Source organism: Bufo bufo, chromosome 4, assembly GCF_905171765.1.
Source record: "Bufo bufo chromosome 4, aBufBuf1.1, whole genome shotgun sequence".
In the NCBI taxonomy this organism is placed as follows: Eukaryota; Metazoa; Chordata; class Amphibia; order Anura; family Bufonidae; genus Bufo; species Bufo bufo.
The window spans coordinates 21,229,804-21,250,058 of NC_053392.1; the positions used below are offsets into that span (position 1 = coordinate 21,229,804).

General features: G+C 41.2%; 7 non-coding genes across 7 annotated transcripts; 4 read left to right on the forward strand and 3 right to left on the reverse strand.

Annotated features, from left to right (window-relative positions):
- Positions 1–7,280: 7,280 nt before the first annotated feature.
- On the reverse strand, positions 7,281–7,362 carry TRNAS-UGA. The gene has a single exon. It is a non-coding gene; the product is annotated as a tRNA-Ser (tRNA).
- A 4,436-nt stretch (positions 7,363–11,798) lies between these two features.
- Positions 11,799–11,880, forward strand: TRNAS-UGA. Its single transcript has one exon. It is a non-coding gene; the product is annotated as a tRNA-Ser (tRNA).
- Positions 11,881–13,809: 1,929 nt separating this feature from the next.
- On the forward strand, positions 13,810–13,881 carry TRNAE-UUC. Its single transcript has one exon. It is a non-coding gene; the product is annotated as a tRNA-Glu (tRNA).
- A 191-nt stretch (positions 13,882–14,072) lies between these two features.
- On the forward strand, positions 14,073–14,157 carry TRNAY-GUA. The gene is given in 2 exon segments: positions 14,073–14,109; positions 14,122–14,157. It is a non-coding gene; the product is annotated as a tRNA-Tyr (tRNA).
- Positions 14,158–16,167: 2,010 nt separating this feature from the next.
- TRNAS-UGA lies at positions 16,168–16,249 on the forward strand. Its single transcript has one exon. It is a non-coding gene; the product is annotated as a tRNA-Ser (tRNA).
- A 3,309-nt stretch (positions 16,250–19,558) lies between these two features.
- TRNAY-GUA lies at positions 19,559–19,643 on the reverse strand. Its single transcript is given in 2 exon segments — positions 19,559–19,594; positions 19,607–19,643. It is a non-coding gene; the product is annotated as a tRNA-Tyr (tRNA).
- A 191-nt stretch (positions 19,644–19,834) lies between these two features.
- Positions 19,835–19,906, reverse strand: TRNAE-UUC. The gene has a single exon. It is a non-coding gene; the product is annotated as a tRNA-Glu (tRNA).
- Positions 19,907–20,255: the final 349 nt, after the last annotated feature.

Consider the following 20,255-nt stretch of genomic DNA (forward strand, 5'->3'; position numbering starts at 1 on the left):
TCCTCGGAAGTACTTAGGAAACTTGCAGAGTATTTATGTAAGTGGGATCCGTGTCCTATATTAGTGTCGGGAGATTTTAACTCTATTATGGATAATAGGGACAGGGTATCCGAGTATAGTGGAAGGGGGAGTATTAATAATCAACCCACGATCCTCAGCGGGATCTGCCAGGAGATGGGTCTTATAGATGTGTGGCAGTTCTTGTACGTGAAAAAAACAACCTTTTCCTGCTTTAGTAGATCTTGCAGGGCCATGTCTAGGATAGATCTATTTCTAGCAATTGCAGAATTTTTGGAATTGATTAAAAAAATGAAGTACGAACCACATGGTATATCTGATCATACTCCGATATTAATTTCGAGGGCTGACTCTCTACCCTCTGTGGGGAAAAAACCCTTTAGGTTAAACCCACATTGGATACAGGTGGTCGGTGACCATGAAAAAATTGGGAAAGATATTACAGAATTCTGGGCACTAAATTATGGATCCACACACATACATTATGTGTGGGATTCCTTGAAGGCCATGATAAGAGGGGCATATAGTATGAGGATTACGCGGAAAAGGGCGGAATATGCTAATACTGAAAATGGATTGGTAGAGAGGGTCGGGGAGCTTGAGGCGGCCTTGGCCAAACAAAATGAGAATGGCACTCGATCATTACTAATGGAGGCAAAGAGGGAATACCAGAATTTTCTTTATGAAAAGGCGCAACATAGACGCTTTTTCGCTGGACAGCAAGATTTTTTTGAGAAAGGCAAGACTGGTAGAATGTTGGCATCAGTGATTTCTAGTCAAAGGGCCCAAATCCCAATAAAGCAAATAAAACTTCCAACGGGTGTACTAACTAATGACAGCTTTAAAATCAAAACTGTAATCGTAGAACACTTCACTAAAGTATATCGGTCGGACCTCGGGGGTGGATGACGGGGCCCAGGCTCTTTTCTTTGAAGGTATGGCACTCCCTTGCCTCTCCGGGCAAGATAGTGCCAAACTAAATTTGCCACTCTCTCTTGAAGAGGCGGAGAAAGCTATTGACAGCATAAAGGGCAATACGGCTCCGGGAAGGGATGGCATACCCTTTGAATTTTACAGAGTATATCGTAAAACCGTATTGCCTCTTCTTTTGCAAATGTTTAATGAATCTTGGAGGAGTGGCTCACTCCCCCCCCCCTCCTTGAGAGAAGCCTCCATTTCCTTAATCCTGAAGAAAGATAAAGATAAGACAGAGGTGGGGGCGTATCGCCCTATTTCGCTACTTAACACCGATTACAAGATACTAGCGAAAGTGCTTGCAAATAGACTAAGGGGGGTTGTTCACAGTCTGATCCATCCGGATCAGACGGGCTTTATCCCAAAACGAGACATACAATCTAATATCCTCAGGGCCTTTCTAAATGTATATGTTGGGGAGGGGGAGGATCGCTCCATCCTGTCTTTGGATGCCGAGAAGGCCTTTGACAGGGTGGAGTGGCCCTTCCTGTGGGCGACTTTGGATAAAATGAACTTGGGCAAACACTTCATTAAATGGATACAGTTACTCTATTCAGATTCTAGGGCCAGGGTTAAGATAATTGGGATTGACTCGGAACAGCTCCCCCTACAGCGAGGTACTCGACAGGGTTGTCTCCTTTCACCTCTGATATTTGCCCTAGCTCTGGAACCTCTCGCCTGTAAAATCCGGCAGTCTAGTCAGATTGTAGGATTTGGAGGGAGAGGAGAGGAAGATAGGATTAGTCTATACGCGGACGACATTCTCGTATTTCTGAGGCAGGGATGGAAGGCCGTTACACCTGTAATGAATATCTTGAGAGAATATGGGGCGATATTGGGGTATAAAGTAAACTGGGATAAATCTGAACTCCTCCCTCTGGTTCGAGTGCCCCCTGATAGGTCCTTAGGAATTAAGGTTCTTGGATTAAATGACTCCATCCGATACCTGGGTATCAGCATAAGCGCGGACTTGTCCCGATATAACTCCTTAAATATAACTCCCATGATTAATAAGATCAGGGAGAAGATCCGGTCCTGGCAGAAGCTGCCTTTGTCACAGGAGGAAAGGATTGCATTGATTAAGATGGTGGTCCTCCCTATTGCATTATACCCTTTGACAGCATGCCCGATATGGATTGATGACTCCACTTTTGGGTTAGTGGACAAATTGATGAACGACTTAATCTGGGGGAGGGGAAGGGTTAGAATTAAGCAAAAATATCTTTGTATATCGGAGAGAAGGGGTGGCCTTTCCCTTCCATTCCTCCAGGGATATTATATTGCAGCACAGATAAAGTGGTGTCTGGGAGGGGGGAGGGCAGAAAGTCAGGCCGCTTTGCTGTTGGGTATCCTTTCAAGGGATTTCCAGGGGCCATATGGGGACATTTTTTCTGTCTTGGAGACTGGCCACTTGGACATGAGGAAAAAACAATGTTTGATTAGTGATACACTAAACAAGGTTTGGAATAAGATAAAAAAATTATTGGGTGAGACATTCCCTACTCACTTTACTCCACTTTGGCACAATTATAATTTAAAAGAATTTAAGTTAATTATAGACTATAAATATTGGAATTCACGCGGAATTAACCGCTTAACTCATATAATATCACATGGTAATATTATTCCTTTAGATGCACTAATAAAAGGTATACCGTCCTTTGTAGATAGATATAGGTATGCACAAATTAGTCACGCATATATGAGCACTCAGGACAAAAATTTATTGGCCATTAGGACAAGCCCCTTTTTGGATTATTGTTTTAGATTTAAGGATACTCAACTTACACTCTCTCAAATATATCATAAACTCCGGGACTGTTTGGGGGAAATAACCACATTTAAAAGTGAGGGAGGCTGGGAAGCTGAATTGGGCGAAGGGAACAGCTTGGAATGGGATATCGTATATCAAAACATAAAAAAAGTATCGATCTCTCAGAAATACAGATTGATACAGTTCAAGATTGTTCACCGCCTATACTACTCCCCCTCCTTCCTCGCCAAGATATACAAGGAAAGGAAGGACTTGTGCTGGAAATGTTCGTCAGAAAATGCGGAGTTAAGTCACCTACTATGGGATTGTCCGGAAGTGTGGGGGTATTGGACTAGCATCTATGAGGAACTATATAAAAGATATAAGATCAAATTGAAGCGAAGTTTTACGTAGGCAATATTGGGTCTTTTCCCCCGCTCTGAACTGACTCCCTCCCAATTACGAGTTAGCATGGAAAGTTTTATGGTCGCTAAGGCCTTGATAATTAAATATTGGGGTACGAAGAATCGTACTAGCTTTAATGAATGGAGGGCTCGGCTAGACACTATTGAGGCCTATAGAAGAATGACAAGTAAATTGCAGTGATGGCTCCTGCGGGGGCAGGCTCCCTTACTCGCTTAAGGCCCCCAGGATCCCTTATATTTGGAATTTCTGGAAACAGAAGTTAAGGTAGTTATTAAAATGCGGATGGACCCCGCAGCAGGGAAGCAAAAGGGATGGGGTGAGTTAAAAGGAACAAGTGTATTAACTTGTATAAAGTATATTTGTAAATTTTAACTGGTTGATATGAAAATTTGTATATTTGTTCCAGAAAATAATAAAGGATTTGAAAAAAAAAAAAGAAGAAGTTTCAGACTTTTTTTTACCTGAATTTGTCGCAAAATCAGTCTAATTTCTACTCCAGGCCTGGTGTACTTTTCTTTGTCAGTTTTGAATGATAAAGTGTGACATTTAATGCAAAAAAATACGCACTTTACCATGGAAAACTGACAAAGGGAGATGTGCAACTTTTTTCATGTGCATACTAATTTGACCAGGCTTAGTGAATAGAAACCAGTCTAACTATAAAACCACCACCAGAGGTCAGACTAATAGCAATACACAGAGTCTAATACATCAACGGCTGTGTGACTTTAATAAATACTTGCCTAAAGAAAGTCAGATGAAGAAAATTTGCCTGTCTAATTTTATTTATAAAAACAGGCGAGCTTGATAATTGTGCCACAGTGATCCTCCACATGCTGGGGAACATTTATCAAGCTCATCTGCTTTTATAAATAAAATTAGACAGGCAAATTTTCTTCATCTCTCTTTCTTTTGCCAAGTATTTCAAAAAAGTTGCACAGCACTTCATGAATTAGACGTATTGGCATTAGTCTGACCTCTGGTGGTTCTTTTTCAATATGGCAGGTTCATATTCACTAAGATCGGTCTAATTAGCATGCACATGAAAATGTGGCGCTAGTAAGCTGAAAGTAGGTGCACGTCTCCATGAAAGTGCAACTTGTTTAGGCAAAATGTGGTGCAACTCAGTACTCAAAACTGACGAGGAGAAGTAGGCCAGCCCTGGAGTGGAGCAGAAATTTGACAGTTTTTGTGACTAATTCAGGTGCAAAAAAGGTTCACCTACATAAATAAGTCAGAAAATAGACGCAAAAGTTAGAAAACTTCTGAATTAGTCTAAAAAATCAAAACAGGCGAATGAGGCGCAAAAGCCCGTTCTGACCGCCGCTCCTCTGACAGCATCGCAAAGAATTAGGGCTCATGCACACAACTGTTGGATGTTTTGCAGTCTGCAAATTACGGATCTGCAAAACATGGATACCGGCTGTGTGCATTCTGTATTTTGTGGAACGGTCAGCTCCTAATAGAACAGTCCTATCCTTGTCCGTAATGCGGACAATAATAGGACATGTACTATTTTTTGGGGGACATATTTCCATTTTATATGTTGCCCCTTTTCCTACTCAAAGGAATTGAATTAATACTACACAACAATTTCTTTCCTTCAGTGACACCTTGTTTCAGGAGACACGGGGCTGTGCGATAGGGACAAGAGTAGCACCAAGTTATGCAAATCTCTTCATGGGCGGCTTTGAACTTGTCCACATTGCACAGTCCCAGAAAATCTCCCCTCTGATCGTTTAATATAAAAGATTTCTAGACGACCCGTTCATCATTTGGAGAGGGTCAGAAAACGAAGCATGCGGATGAAATTATTATGTGGTCGAATGCCAAAAAAATCATTATGATTTAAAGAGAAGTCCTTCGAGACGGAATTGAACCAGCGACCTAAGGATGTCTGCACTCCTCTACAGTCCTTCGCTCTACCAGCTTGCATGCTGTAGTTAACCTGTTGTTCACACCACTGAAATGTCCTATGTGTCCATAGAACATGTATGTAGTGTCCATGAACCTGCAAAACGGACTGATAGGAGGTATTACAATGGTGATAAACTTGTGTATTTAGCTGAATAGAAGGTTTAGAGGGAAAGAAACAAAAGAACTCAACTTGCCATACCGGGAGACAAACCCGGGCCGCCTGGGTGAAAACCAGGAATCCTAACCGCTAGACCACATGGGAGTTACAGAGACAGCACAATCTTCAGATTTCATCATCACCAGGGCTCACGCTGCCCCTGCCATATACTTAAAGAGGTTCTGCAGGAATTAAGAAAAGGAAAAATACTTAAATATTACTTTATTATAAATGTATTCTCAAATACCTTTCATTATTTATAATTGTTCATTTTGCCTGGTGAGCAATGATCAGGGGGAAACAAAATGGCCGCTGTTCCATTAGTGCACACAAAACCTGTCCTGATCATACATGAGGACGTTACTTTACAACACTGAGGTAAAGAGCTGCCTTATCCTCTCTACTTGTGAGGGATTATGATCCTGAATACAGATGAGAAATTTAGCTGAATCTCTGTAGGAATTATAAGGAGACATGAAGTACCGAGAGGTCGGACAGGACAGGCTGTGGTAATGTGCTGCTGTGGAGAGTGTAAACAAATGCTGCTGCTCATTAGCCACAGCTCACCCTCCTCTCATGTCTCCTCATCATCTTCTTTCCCACAGAGATTCACCTATATTTAGGATCATGATTCCTGACAAGTAGAGCAGAGAGGAGGATGAGGCAGCTCTTTACAAACCACCTGGCCAAGTCAAAGAATTAGATGATCTACTACTTGAGGAAATGGCTAAAATGACATTGAAAGGGGAAGTTATCATTATGGGAGACTTTAATCTTCCTGATGTTAACTGGAAAACCAAAATAGCTAGTTCTGCCAGAAGTACAGATATTCTAAATTCCCTACTGGGATTATCTCTACAGCAAGTAGTTGAGGAGCCAACCTGGAAGGAGGCCATTTTAGATTTAGTATTCACAAATGGGAATTTGGTATCTGATATTGCTGTGGGGGAAAGCTTGGGATCTAGTCATCACCAGTCAGTGTGGTTTACTATAAGTACAGTGACTGAGTCACACCACACAAAAACAAAAGTTTTAGATTTTAGAAAAACTGACTTTTCTAAAATTAGATTAGTGGTATACGAGTCCCTATCAAATTGGAACAGTTTCAATGGAGTCCAGGAGAAATGGGACTACTTAAAAGTGGCACTATTGAAGGCAACAGAAAATTGCATTAGGCTTGTCAGTAAAAGCAAAAAAGGAAGAGACCACTTTGGTACTCAGCAGAAGTGGCCAAAATCATTAAAAACAAAAAGATAGGGAACAAAACAAAACAAGGATTATAGGGAAATGTATTAGATTAGGCAGAGAGAGGCCAAACAAGTTATAAGAGAAATTAGCTGAGTCAGTGAAAAAAGTTGATAAGACATTCTTCAGATACATAAATGAAAATAGGAAACTAAAACAAGGAATTACCAAATTAAAAACAAAAGAAGGAAGGTATATGGAAGAAGATATAGAACGAGCTGACTGCCTCAATAAATACTTCCCCACCCCATTTGTTGGTTGCTACCCCTGAGGACTGCCTGGCACCCAGTGACTAATATCAACTAACCATGAGTCATGGTCACAACCGTGGTCTTCTGCAATATAACGCTATATACCATATGCAGTTGTTTATTATCCCATTGCCCGTGCTAATCTCTTGGTAATTATGCCTACACATTAATCCTTTGTGTGGGCTCAGGATATACATATTTTATGTTGATATATTGTGTACACATATATGTGTCAGTTTTGGGGATTTATATATTTATTTTTTAATTTTAGGGGTTTTCTTTATGTGATTTATTGTTTATGTCCCCTACTGGAAGTTTATTCCTATTTTCTGTGAGTTTAGAACTTTAGCTGAATCTCTGTAGGAATTTACTTCTTTAGGAGATATGAAGTACAGAGAGGACGGACAGGACAGGCTATGGTAATCTAGTTTTTTCATTGGCACAGGAAAATAGTTGCCTATTTTATGGACTGTCCAGAAATTTCTGGATGGCTGGCAACCTTGATCCCCATTTTTTAGTTTTGTGTGTAAATAAAAATTGTAGTCGGCAGGATTTGAATCTGCGCAGGGAGACCCCAATGGATTTCAAGTCCATCGCCTTAACCACTCGGCCACGACTACCAGCTGTCACATAATATCTCCACGTTGTGGTATCGGCAGCTGATTACCTAGACACTGCAGTCACTACCTTGAGATGTGGTTGTTGTTACCCACTCTCAGCGTTCGACCCCACAATACAACCAAATGAGAAGATGGTGGAATAAATTTACTATAGTGTTTATATTTGTTTTTAAGTTTAAAAATGCTGTTTTAGAAAGTCTTATTTTATTGTCACATTTAGTATCAAAATTGTGCTTATTTTGAAGGCTTTTGTGCCTCTTGCCACTATTTTTAAGTATTAGACTAATTTAGAAGTTTCAGACTTTTTTTTACCTGAATTTGTCGCAAAAACAGTCTAATTTCTACTCCAGGCCTGGTGTACTTTTCTTTGTCAGTTTTGAATGATAAAGTAATGACATTTAATGCAAAAAAATACGCACTTTACCATGGAAAACTGACAAAGGGAGATGTGCAACTTTTTTCATGTGCATACTAATTTGACCAGTCTTAGTGAATAGAAACCTGTCTAACTATAAAACCACCACCAGAGTTCAGACTAATAGCAATACACAGAGTCTAATACATCAACGGCTGTGTGACTTTAATAAATACTTGCCTAAAGAAAGTCAGATGAAGAAAATTTGCCTGTCTAATTTTATTTATAAAAACAGGCGAGCTTGATAATTGTGCCACAGTGATCCTCCACATGCTGGGGAACATTTATCAAGCTCGTCTGCTTTTATAAATAAAATTAGACAGGCAAATTTTCTTCATCTCTCTTTCTTTTGCCAAGTATTTCAAAAAAGTTGCACATCACTTCATGAATTAGACGTATTGGCATTAGTCTGACCTTTGGTGGTTCTTTTTCAATATGGCAGGTTCATATTCACTAAGATCGGTCTAATTAGCATGCACATGAAAATGTGGCGCTAGTGAGCTGAAAGTAGGTGCACGTCTCCATGAAAGTGCGACTTGTTTAGGCAAAATGTGGTGCAACTCAGTACTCAAAACTGACGAGGAGAAGTAGGCCAGCCCTGGAGTGGAGCAGAAATTTGACAGTTTTTGTGACTAATTCAGGTGCAAAAAAGGTTCACCTACATAAATAAGTCAGAAAATAGACGCAAAAGTTAGAAAACTTCTGAATTAGTCTAAAAAATCAAAACAGGCGAATGAGGCGCAAAAGCCTCTAAAACAAGCGCATTTTGAGTAGAATTGTGTCTAAGATGACTGTCTAAAACTGTATTTTTATGCAAAAAACAGTGCAAACACTACAGTAAAGTGCCCCACTGATCAACTACATGAGTTCCTGCCCCGGTTCCATCCTATACGCAAGGATACACGTCGGTCGATCTCTCCTGATCTCTCTGTGAGCATGTCATGTCACATCCGGCACAATGGCGGAGGGGGACAGACTTCTCCCCACATTGTCTCCCATTTGTTGGTTGCCTATGAGTACTGCCTGGCACAGTGATGATATAATATCATGAGTCATGTCAATAGTGGTTTCTGAATATAACGCTATATCCATATGAGTTGATTTTCCATGCACCGTGCTAATCTTTGGTAATTGTGCCTAAATTAATCATTGTGTGGGTCTGGGAAAACATATTTTATGTTGATGTATGTGTACAACCCCCCCCCCCCCCAACATATATGGTAATCTAGTTTTTTTTTGGCACAGGACAAAAGTTGCCTATTTATGGACTGTCAGAATTTTGGATGTGCTGCATCCTTGATACATTTTTTTGTTTTTGGAGTGTTTAAAATAAAAAATCGTGTCGGCAGGATTTGACCTGCGCGGGGAGGAACCATGGATTTCATGTCAATCGCCTTACCACTCGGCACGACTACAGCTGTGACATATTATTGCGTTGTGTATGGCGGCTGATTACTAGACACTGCAGTCACTACCTTGAGATGTGGTTGTTGTTTCCCACTTCAGGTTCGACCCCACAATACTACAAAGAGAAGATGGTGGAATTACATTTATATAGTGTTTACTATTTGTTTTTAGGTGTAAAAATGCTGTTTTAGATAGTCTTATTTTTTTACATTTCTATCAAAATTGTGTGGTTTTGAAGGGCTTTGTGCTTTGCCATATTTTGAAGTAACGACTAAAATTACGAAGTTTCAGCTATTTTTTTCTGAATTTTATTTATTAAACCTAATTGCTTCCCAAAACCTAACCTCCTCCCTTTCTCGCAAAAAAGTTAAATTTTATCCATGTGGTGTACTTTTCTTTGGCGTTTTGGAATGATAAAGTGTGACATTTATGCAAAAAAATAGCACTTTACATGGAAACTGACAAAGGGAGATGTGAATTTTTTAGTGATATAATTTGACAGTCTTAGTGTATAGAAACCAGTTAACGATAAAAAACCACCAAGAGGTCAGACTAATAGCCATAACAGAGTCTAATACATCAAAATGCTGTGTGACTTTAATAATACTTGGCAAAACATGGTCAGATGAAGAAAATTTGCGTCTAATTTTATTTTATAATAACAGGCGAGCTTGATAATTGTGCCACAGTGATCCTACATGCTGGGGACTTTTTCAAAGCTCGTCTGCTTTTTATAAATAAAATTAGAAAAGGTAAAATTTCCTTCATCTCTCTTTCTTTTGCCAAGTATTTAAAAAAAGTTGCACAGCACTTCATGAATTAGACGTATTGGCATTAGTCTGACCTCTGGTGGTTCTTTTTCAATATGGCAGGTTCATATTCACTAAAATCGGTCTAATTAGCATGCACATGAAAATGTGGCGCTAGTGAGCTGAAAGTAGGTGCACGTCTCCATGAAAGTGTCGACTTGTTTAGGCAAAATGTGGTGCAACTCAGTACTAAAAACTGACGAGGAGAAGTAGGCCAGCCCTGGAGTGGAGCAGAAATTTGACAGTTTTTGTGTCTAATTTAGGTGCAAAAAAGGTCCACCTACATAAATAAGTCAGAAAATAGACGCAAAAGTTAGAAAACTTCTGAATTAGTCTAAAAAAATCAAAACAGGCGAATGAGGCGCAAAAGCCTCTAAAACAAGCGCATTTTGAGTAGTAAGTGTGACAAAAAGATGACTGTCTAAAACTGTATTTTTATGCCAAAAAACAGGTGCAAACACTACAGTAAATGTGCCCCACTGATCCCAACTACATGAGGTCCTGCCCCGATTCCATCCTATACCGCAGGATACACGTCGGTGTCAAGTCACATCAGCACAATGGGGGAGGGGGACAGACTTCTCCCACACATTGTCTCTTCCCCGATATGTGAAAGTCAGGCCAGACACACACATCATGTGTCAGTGAGAGGTCCCCTACTCAAAATGCACTTGTTTTAGAGGCTTTTGCGCCTCATTCGCCTGTTTTGATTTTTTAGACTAATTCAGAAGTTTTCTAACTTTTGCGTCTATTTTCTGACTTATTTATGTAGGTGTACCTTTTTGCACCTGAATTACTCACAAAAACTGTCAAATTTCTGCTCCACTCCAGGGCTGGCCTACTTGCCTAAACAAGTCGCACTTTCATGGAGACGTGCACCTACTTTCAGCTCACTAGCGCCACATTTTCATGTGCATGCTAATTAGACCGATTTTAGTAAATATGAACCTGCCATATTGAAAAAGAACCACCAGAGGTCAGACTAATGCCAATACGTCTAATTCATGAAGTGCTGTGCAACTTTTTTGAAATACTTGGCAAAAGAAAGAGAGATGAAGAAAATTTGCCTGTCTAATTTTATTTATAAAAGCAGACGAGCTTGATAAGTGTGCCCCAGCATGTGGAGGATCACTGTGGCACAATTATCAAGCTCGCCTGTTTTTATAAATAAAATTAGACAGGCAAATTTTCTTCATCTGACTTTCTTTAGGCAAGTATTTATTAAAGTCACACAGCCGTTGATGTATTACACTCTGTGTATTGCTATTAGTCTGACCTCTGGTGGTGGTTTTATAGTTAGACTGGTTTCTATTCACTAAGACTGGTCAAATTAGTATGCACATGAAAAAAGTTGCACATCTCCCTTTTTTCAGTTTTCCATGGCAAAATGCGTATTTTTTTGCATTAAAGTCACACTTTATCATTCAAAACTGACAAAGAAAAGTACACCAGGCCTGGAGTAGAAATTAGACTGTTTTTGTGACAAATTCAGGTAAAAATATAGTCTGAAACTTCTAAATTAGTCTAATACTTAAAAATAGTGGCAAGAGGCACAAAAGCCTTCAAAACAAGCACAATTTTGATAGTAAATGTGACAAAAAAAAAGAACTTTCTAAAACAGCTTTTTTACACCTAAAAACAAATATAAACATTATAGTAAATGTATTCCACCATCTTCTCATTTGGTTGTATTGTGGGGTCGAACGCTGAGAGTGGGTAACAACAACCACATCTCAAGGTAGTGACTGCAGTGTCTAGGTAATCAGCTGCCGATACCACAACGTGGAGATATTATGTGACAGCTGGTAGTCGTGGCCGAGTGGTTAAGGCGATGGACTTGAAATCCATTGGGGTCTCCCCGCGCAGGTTCAAATCCTGCCGACTACGATTTTTATTTAAACAAAAAACTAAAAAATGGGGATCAAGGATGCCAGCCATCCAGAAATTTCTGGACAGTCCATAAAATAGGCAACTTTTTTTCCTGTGCCAATGAAAAAAACTAGATTACCATAGCCTGTCCTGTCCGTCCTCTCTGTACTTCATATCTCCTAAAGAAGTAAATTCCTACAGAGATTCAGCTAAAGTTTTAAACTCACAGAAAATAGGAATAAACTCCCAGTAAGGGACATAAACAATAAATCATGTAAAGGAAACCTCTAAAATTAAAAACTAAATATATAAATCCCCAAAACTGACACATATATGTGTACACAATATATCAACATAAAATATGTATATCCTGAGCCCACACAATGGATTAATGTGTAGGCACAATTACCAAGAGATTAGCACGGGCAATGGGATAATAATCAACTGCATATGGTATATAGCGTTATATTGCAGAAGACCACGGTTGTGACCATGACTCATGGTTAGTTGATATTAGTCACTGGGTGCCAGGCAGTCCTCAGGGGTAGCAACCAACAAATGGGGTGGGGAAGTATTCATTGAGGCAGTCAGCTCGTTCTTTATCTTCTTCCATATACCTTCCTTCTTTTGTTTTTAATTTGGTAATTCCTTGTTTTAGTTTCCTATTTTCATTTATGTATCTGAAGAATGTCTTATCAACTTTTTTCACTGACTCAGCTAATTTCTCTTATAACTTGTTTGGCCTCTCTCTGCCGAATATAATACATTTCCCTATAATCCTTGTTTTGTTTTGTTCCCTATCTTTTTGTTTTTAATGATTTTGGCCACTTCTGCTGAGTACCACAGTGGTCTCTTCCTTTTCTGCTTTTACTGACAAGCCAAATGCAATTTTCTGTTGCCTTCAATAGTGCCACTTTTAAGTAGTCCCATTTCTCCTGGACACCATTGAAACTGTTCCAATCTGATAGGGACTCGTATACCACTAATCTAATTTTTGAAAAGTCAGTTTTTCTAAAATCTAAAACTTTTGTTTTTGTGGGGTGTGACTTAGTCACTGTACTTATAGTAAACCACACTGACTGGTGATCACTAGATCCCAAGCTTTCCCCCACAGCAATATCAGATACCAAATTCCGATTTGTGAATACTAAATCTAAAATGGCCTCCTTCCAGGTTGGCTCCTCAACTACTTGCTGTAGAGATAATCCCAGTAGGGAATTTAGAATATCTGTACTTCTGGCAGAACTAGCTATTTTGGTTTTCCAGTTAACATCAGGAAGATTAAAGTCTCCCATAATGATAACTTCCCCTTTCAATGTCATTTTAGCCATTTCCTCAAGTAGTAGATCATCTAATTCTTTGACTTGGCCAGGTGGTTTGTAAAGAGCTGCCTCATCCTCCTCTCTGCTCTACTTGTCAGGAATCATGATCCTAAATATAGGTGAATCTCTGTGGGAAAGGAGATGATGAGGAGACATGAGAGGAGGGTGAGCCGTGGCTAATGAGCAGCAGCATTTGTTTACACTCTCCACAGCAGCACATTACCACAGCCTGTCCTGTCCGACCTCTCGGTACTTCATGTCTCCTTATAATTCCTACAGAGATTCAGCTAAATTTCTCATCTGTATTCAGGATCATAATCCCTCACAAGTAGAGAGGATGAGGCAGCTCTTTACCTTAGTGTTGTAAAGTAACGTCCTTATGTATGATCAGGACAGGTTTTGTGTGCACTAATGGAACAGCGGCCATTTTGTTTCCCCTGATGATTGCTCACCAGACAAAATGAGCCATTATAAATAATAAAAGGTATTTGAGAATACATTTATAATAAAGTAATATTTAAGTATTTTCCTTTTCTTAATTCCTGGAGAACCTCTTTAAGTATATGGCAGGGGCAGCGTGAGCCCTGGTGATGATGGAATCTGAAGATTGTGTTGTCCCTATAACTCCCATATGGTCTAGCGGTTAGGATTCCTGGTTTTCACCCAGGCGGCCCGGGTTCGACTCCCGGTATGGGAAGTTGAGTTCTTTTGTTTCTTTCCCTCTAAACCTTCTATTATATCCGGATATTGGTGAAGTCTCACAGTTTTATCACCATTCTAATACCTCCTATCAGTCCGTTTTGCAGGTTTATGGATACTACATACGTGTTCTATGGACACATAGGACATTTCAGTGGTGTGAACAACAGGTTAGCGGCAGCATGCAAGCCTTCGATAGCTCAGCTGGTAGAGCGGAGGACTGTAGAGGAATGCAGACATCCTTAGGTCGCTGGTTCGATTCCGGATCGAAGGACTTCTCTTTTAATCATAATGATTTTTTGGGCATTTGACCACATAATAATTTCATCCCCATGCTTTTCTGACCCTCTCCAAATGATGAACGGGTCGTCTAGAAATCTTTTATATTAAACGATCAGAGGGGAGAATTTCTGGGACTGTGCAATGTGGACAAGTTCAAAGCCGCCCATGAAGAGATTTGCATAACTTGGTGCTACTCTTGTCCCTATCGCACAGCCCCGTGTCTCCTGAAACAAGGTGTCACTGAAGGAAAGAAATTGTTGTGTAGTATTAATTCAATTCCTTTGAGTAGGAAAAGGGGCAACATATAAAATGGAAATATGTCCCCCAAAAAATAGAACATGTCCTATTATTGTCCGCATTACGGACAAGGATAAGACTGTTCTATTAGGAGCCGACCGTTCCACAAAATACAGAATGCACACAGCCGGTATCCATGTTTTGCAGATCCGTAATTTGCAGACTGCAAAACATCCAACAGTTGTGTGCATGAGCCCTAATTCTGAGCGATCCTGTCAGAGGAGCGGCGGTCAGAACGGGACCTCTCACTGACACATGATGTGTGTGTCTGGCCTGACTTTCACATATCGGGGAAGAGACAATGTGTGGGAGAAGTCTGTCCCCCTCCCCCATTGTGCTGATGTGACTTGACATGCTCACAGAGAGATCAGGAGAGATCGCCCGACGTGTATCCTGCGGTTTAGGATGGAATCGGGGCAGGACCTCATGTAGTTGGGATCAGTGGGGCACATTTACTGTAGTGTTTGCACCTGTTTTTTGGCATAAAAATACAGTTTTAGACAGTCATCTTTTAGTCACATTTACTTATGAAAAAAATGTGCTTGTTTTAGAGGCTTTTGCGCCTCATTCGCCTGTTTTGATTTTTTTAGACTAATTCAGAAGTTTTCTAACTTTTGCATCTATTTTCTGACTTATTTATGTAGGTGTACCTTTTTTGCACTTGAATTAGTCACAAAAACTGTCAAATTTCTGCTCCACTCCAGGGCTGGCCTACTTCTCCTCGTCAGTTTTGAGTACTGAGTTGCACCACATTTTGCCTAAACAAGTCGCACTTTCATGGAGACGTGCACCTACTTTCAGCTCACTAGCGCCACATTTTCATGTGCATGCTAATTAGACCGATCTTAGTGAATATGAACCTGCCATATTGAAAAAGAGCCACCAGAGGTCAGACTAATGCCAATACGTCTAATTCATGAAGTGCTGTGCAACTTTTTTGAAATACTTGGCAAAAGAAAGAGAGATGAAGAAAATTTGCCTGTCTAATTTTATTTATAAAAGCAGACGAGCTTGAAAAAATGTTCCCCAGCATGTGGAGGATCACTGTGGCACAATTATCAAGCTCGCCTGTTTTTATAAATAAAATTAGACAGGCAAATTTTCTTCATCTGACTTTGTTTTGCCAAGTATTTATTAAAGTCACACAGCCGTTGATGTATTAGACTCTGTGTATTGCTATTAGTCTGACCTCTGGTGGTTTTTTAGTTAGACTGGTTTCTATTCACTAAGACTGGTCAAATTAGTATGCACATGAAAAAAGTTGCACATCTCCCTTTGTCAGTTTTCCATGGTAAAGTGCGTATTTTTTTGCATTAAATGTCACACTTTATTATTCAAAACTGACAAAGAAAAGTACACCAGGCCTGGAGTAGAAATTAGACTGTTTTTGCGACAAATTCAGGTAAAAAAAAGTCTGAAACTTCTAAATTAGTCTAATACTTAAAAATAGTGGCAAGAGGCACAAAAGCAAGCACAATTTTGATAGTAAATGTGACAAAAAAATAAGACTTTCTAAAACAGCATTTTTACACCTAAAAACAAATATAAACACTATAGTAAATGTATTCCACCATCTTCTCATTTGGTTGTATTGTGGGGTCGAACGCTGAGAGTGGGTAACAACAACCACATCTCAGGGTAGTGACTGCAGTGTCTAGGTAATCTGCTGCCGATACCACAACGGGGAGATATTATGTGACAGCTGGTAGTCGTGGCCGAGTGGTTAAGGCGATGGACTTGAAATCCATTGGGGTCTCCCCGCGCAGGTTCAAATCCTGCCGACTACGTTTTTTATTTACACACAAAACTAAAAATTGGTGATCAAGGTTGCCAGCCATCCAGAAATTTCTGGACAGTCCATAAAATAGGCAACTTTTTTCCTGTGCCAATGAAAAAAAACAGATTACCATAGCCTGTCCTGTCCGTCCTCTCTGTACTTCATATCTCCTAAAGAAGTAAATTCCTACAGAGATTCAGCTAAAGTTCTAAACTCACAGAAAATAGGAATAAACTCCCAGTAGGGGACATAAACAATAAATCACGTAAAGGAAACCTCTAAAATTAAAAACTAAATATATAAATCCCCAAAACTGACACATATATGTGTACACAATACATCAACATAAAATATGTATATCCTGAGCCCACACAATGGATTAATGTGTAGGCACAATTACCAAGGGGGATAATAATCAACTGCATATGGTATATAGTGTTATATTGCAGAAGACCACGGTTGTGACCATGACTCATGGTTAGTTGACATCAGTCACTGGGTGCCAGGCAGTCCTCAGAGGTAGCAACCAACAAATGGGGTGGGGAAGTATTCATTGAGGCAGTCAGCTCGTTCTTTATCTTCTTCCATATACCTTCCTTCTTTTGTTTTTAATTTAGTAATTCCTTGTTTTAGTTTCCTATTTTCATTTATGTATCTGAAGAATGTCTTATCGCCTTTTTTCATTGACTCAGCTAATTTCTCTTATAACTTGTTTGGTCTCTCTCTGCCTAATCTAATACATTTCCCTATAATCTAATACATTTCCCTATAATCTAATACATTTCCCTGCAGGATCGCAGACAGCCTCGCTCTCGTGAGAGACACGGTACACTTACGTCAGGGACCGCCGCGTACATGCGGCCCTGGTCAGCCTGGACCAGGAGAAGGCCTTTGACCGAGTGTCCCATGCGTTCATGGGCAGGGCTCTGCGCAGGCTGGGTCTAGGCAGGAGGTTCTGTTCGTTTGTTGACCTGATGTATTTTGACATTTGCAGTACGGTGTTGGTGAATGGCTAGAAGACTGACCCCTTTTCGGTCCGCTCCGGGGTCAGACAAGGCTGCCCTCTTTTACCTCTCCTTTTTGTTTGTGTTATAGAATCCTTCGCAGAGTCTGTCCGGCAGAATGGAGAGATCAGAGGGATCACTGCACCAGGACCTGGACACTACGAGGTCAAGTGCTCGCTGTACATGGATGATGTGACCGTCTTCTGCGCTGATCGGCGTTCGGTGACTGCACTCGTCCAGACCTGCGAGGAGTTCGGACAAGCTTCAGGGGCCAAAGTCAACTGCGGCAAGTCAGAAGCCATGCTCTTCGGAGACTGGCAACTGGCCTCTTCTGCCCCCTTCCCATTTACCATCAAATCGGGCTTCATCAAAATTCTGGGAGTCTGGTTCGGGAAGGAAGGCGCAGCCCTCAAGTCTTGGGAAGAATGCTTGGCCAAAGTCAACCAAAGAATTGGACTATGGAGCCTTAGACACCTCACGATTGAAGGTAAAGCACTCGTCCTGCGAAATGAAGTTTTGCCTGTGCTCCAATACACCGCACAGGCATGGCCCCCTCTTGCCACCGTTTCCAGGGCCATCACCAGGACAGTGTTTCGCTTCATCTGGGGATCTAAGATGGACAGAGTGAAGCGAGCCATCATGTACAAAGAGCCCCGCAAGGGCGGAAAGGGCATACCGGACCTGCCCACTTTATTGCGGATCGCCTTTGTTTGTGACAGCGTTCGCCGGACTCTGAGAACTGCCAACGGCTCTGCGGGCAAGGCTATGTCCCGCTTTTTCCTCCTGCCCCTCTGGAGGGGTCTGGGCTGGGACAAGTGGGACAGCTCCATCCCTTACAACTGGCACGCTCCCTGGTTCTACGGGGACGTCGACAGGTTTGTGAGGGAACACCAGCTGGAGGGCCTTAAACCCGACTTGTGGAAGCCAAAAACTATCCACAAACTCATCAGAGCAAAGGATGTGGTCGAGTCAGTTCCAGGGATCCATGGCGACACCATAGAGACAGTTTGGACTAATGTGTCGTCAAACAGGTTGACCAACGGGCATAAGGACTTGTCATGGATGGCCATTCAGGGCGGTCTGCCAATACGGTCATTCATGCATGCCCGCAATCTGTGCAAAACCCGGTACTGCCCCAGGTGCCCTTTCGTGGAGGAAACATCTTATCACCTGTTTTGGGAGTGCCGCTTTGCACAGCGCCTGCTGGACGCCCTGGAACATGAACTTAAAGACTCAGTGCCCAGGAACAGCCTGCAACACACTTCGGTGCTGTACGGACTGTTTCATGGGATTCATACTGTTGGAGCCATCCAGGAGGCCTGGCGCCTTATGAACTGTTTTAAGGACGCTATTTGGTTTGCCAGGAACCGGATCATTCTCAGGAGGGAGAACAAGTCCGTCCTGGACTGCCGCAGACTTATCCATAGTATGCTGCAGGACTACAACATCTTGGACGTCGACGAAGAAGAAGAGGACTAAACCCCTCTCCTTCCCCCCTCTCCCCTCGTTTGTATTTGTCTTCTCAATAAAGCTTAGGGCATGTGATCCCCCCTCCCTCTCCCCCCTTCCCACCTCCCCTTCCCTCATCACTGTCCAAATGCTTTGTTGGAAGGTTTTGTGATTGAATAGGTATGCTAGTGTAGCATTCATTGCGATGTATAGTGTAGGTTAGCCTGTGCTTTACATAACAATGCCATGCTCGCAAAGACGATTGTAAGTAATTTATTATGTACTGTTTCATGGCCTGTGCTGCGTCACAGTACTAAAGTATGTATGTATGATGACTGATCGTAATAAAGACGTTTCAATCAAAAAATAAACTTATTTGGCGATACTGGCGATACCAGCGATACTAGCGATAATAGCGATCTATTGCTCTGTGGATTACTTGGCAGTGCTATTTCAAGGGGAGAAGGGAATACTAGACGGTGACACGCATGATACCGTCACACGGACAATAATAGGACATGTTCTATTTTTTGGGGGACATATTTCCATTTTATATGTTGCTCCTTTTCCTACTCAAAGGAATTGAATTAATACTACACAACAATTTCTTTCCTTCAGTGACACCTTGTTTCAGGAGACACGGGGCTGTGCGATAGGGACAAGAGTAGCACCAAGTTATGCAAATCTCTTCATGGGTGGCTTTGAACTTGTCCACATTGCACAGTCCCAGAAATTCTCCCCTCTGATCATTTAATATGAAAGATTTCTAGACGACCCGTTCATCATTTGGAGAGGGTCAGAAAAGCATGGGGATGAAATTATTATGTGGTCAAATGCCCAAAAAATCATTATGATTAAAAGAGAATTCCTTCGAGCCGGAATTGAACCAGCGACCTAAGGATGTCTGCACTCCTCTACAGTCCTCCGCTCTACCAGCTGAGCTATCGAAGGCTTGCATGCTGCTGCTAACCTGTTGTTCACACCACTGAAATGTCCTATGTGTCCATAGAACACGTATGTAGTATCCATGAACCTGCAAAACGGACTGATAGGAGGTATTACAATGGTGATAAAACTGTGAGAATTCACCAATATCCGGATATAATAGAAGGTTTAGAGGGAAAGAAACAAAAGAACTCAACTTCCCATACCGGGAGTCGAACCCGGGCCGCCTGGGTGAAAACCAGGAATCCTAACCGCTAGACCATATGGGAGTTATAGAGATAACACAATCTTCAGATTCCATCATCACCAGGGCTCACGCTGCCCCTGCCATATACTTAAAGAGGTTCTCCAGGAGTTAAGAAAAGGAAAATACTTAAATATTACTTTATTATAATTGTATTCTCAAATACCTTTCATTATTTATAATGGCTCATTTTGTCTGGTGAGCAATCATCAGGGGAAACAAAATGGCCGCTGTTCCATTAGTGCACACAAAACCTGTCCTGATCATACATGAGGACGTTACTTTACAACACTGAGGTAAAGAGCTGCCTCATCCTCTCTACTTGTGAGGGATTATGATCCTGAATACAGATGAGAAATTTAGCTGAATCTCTG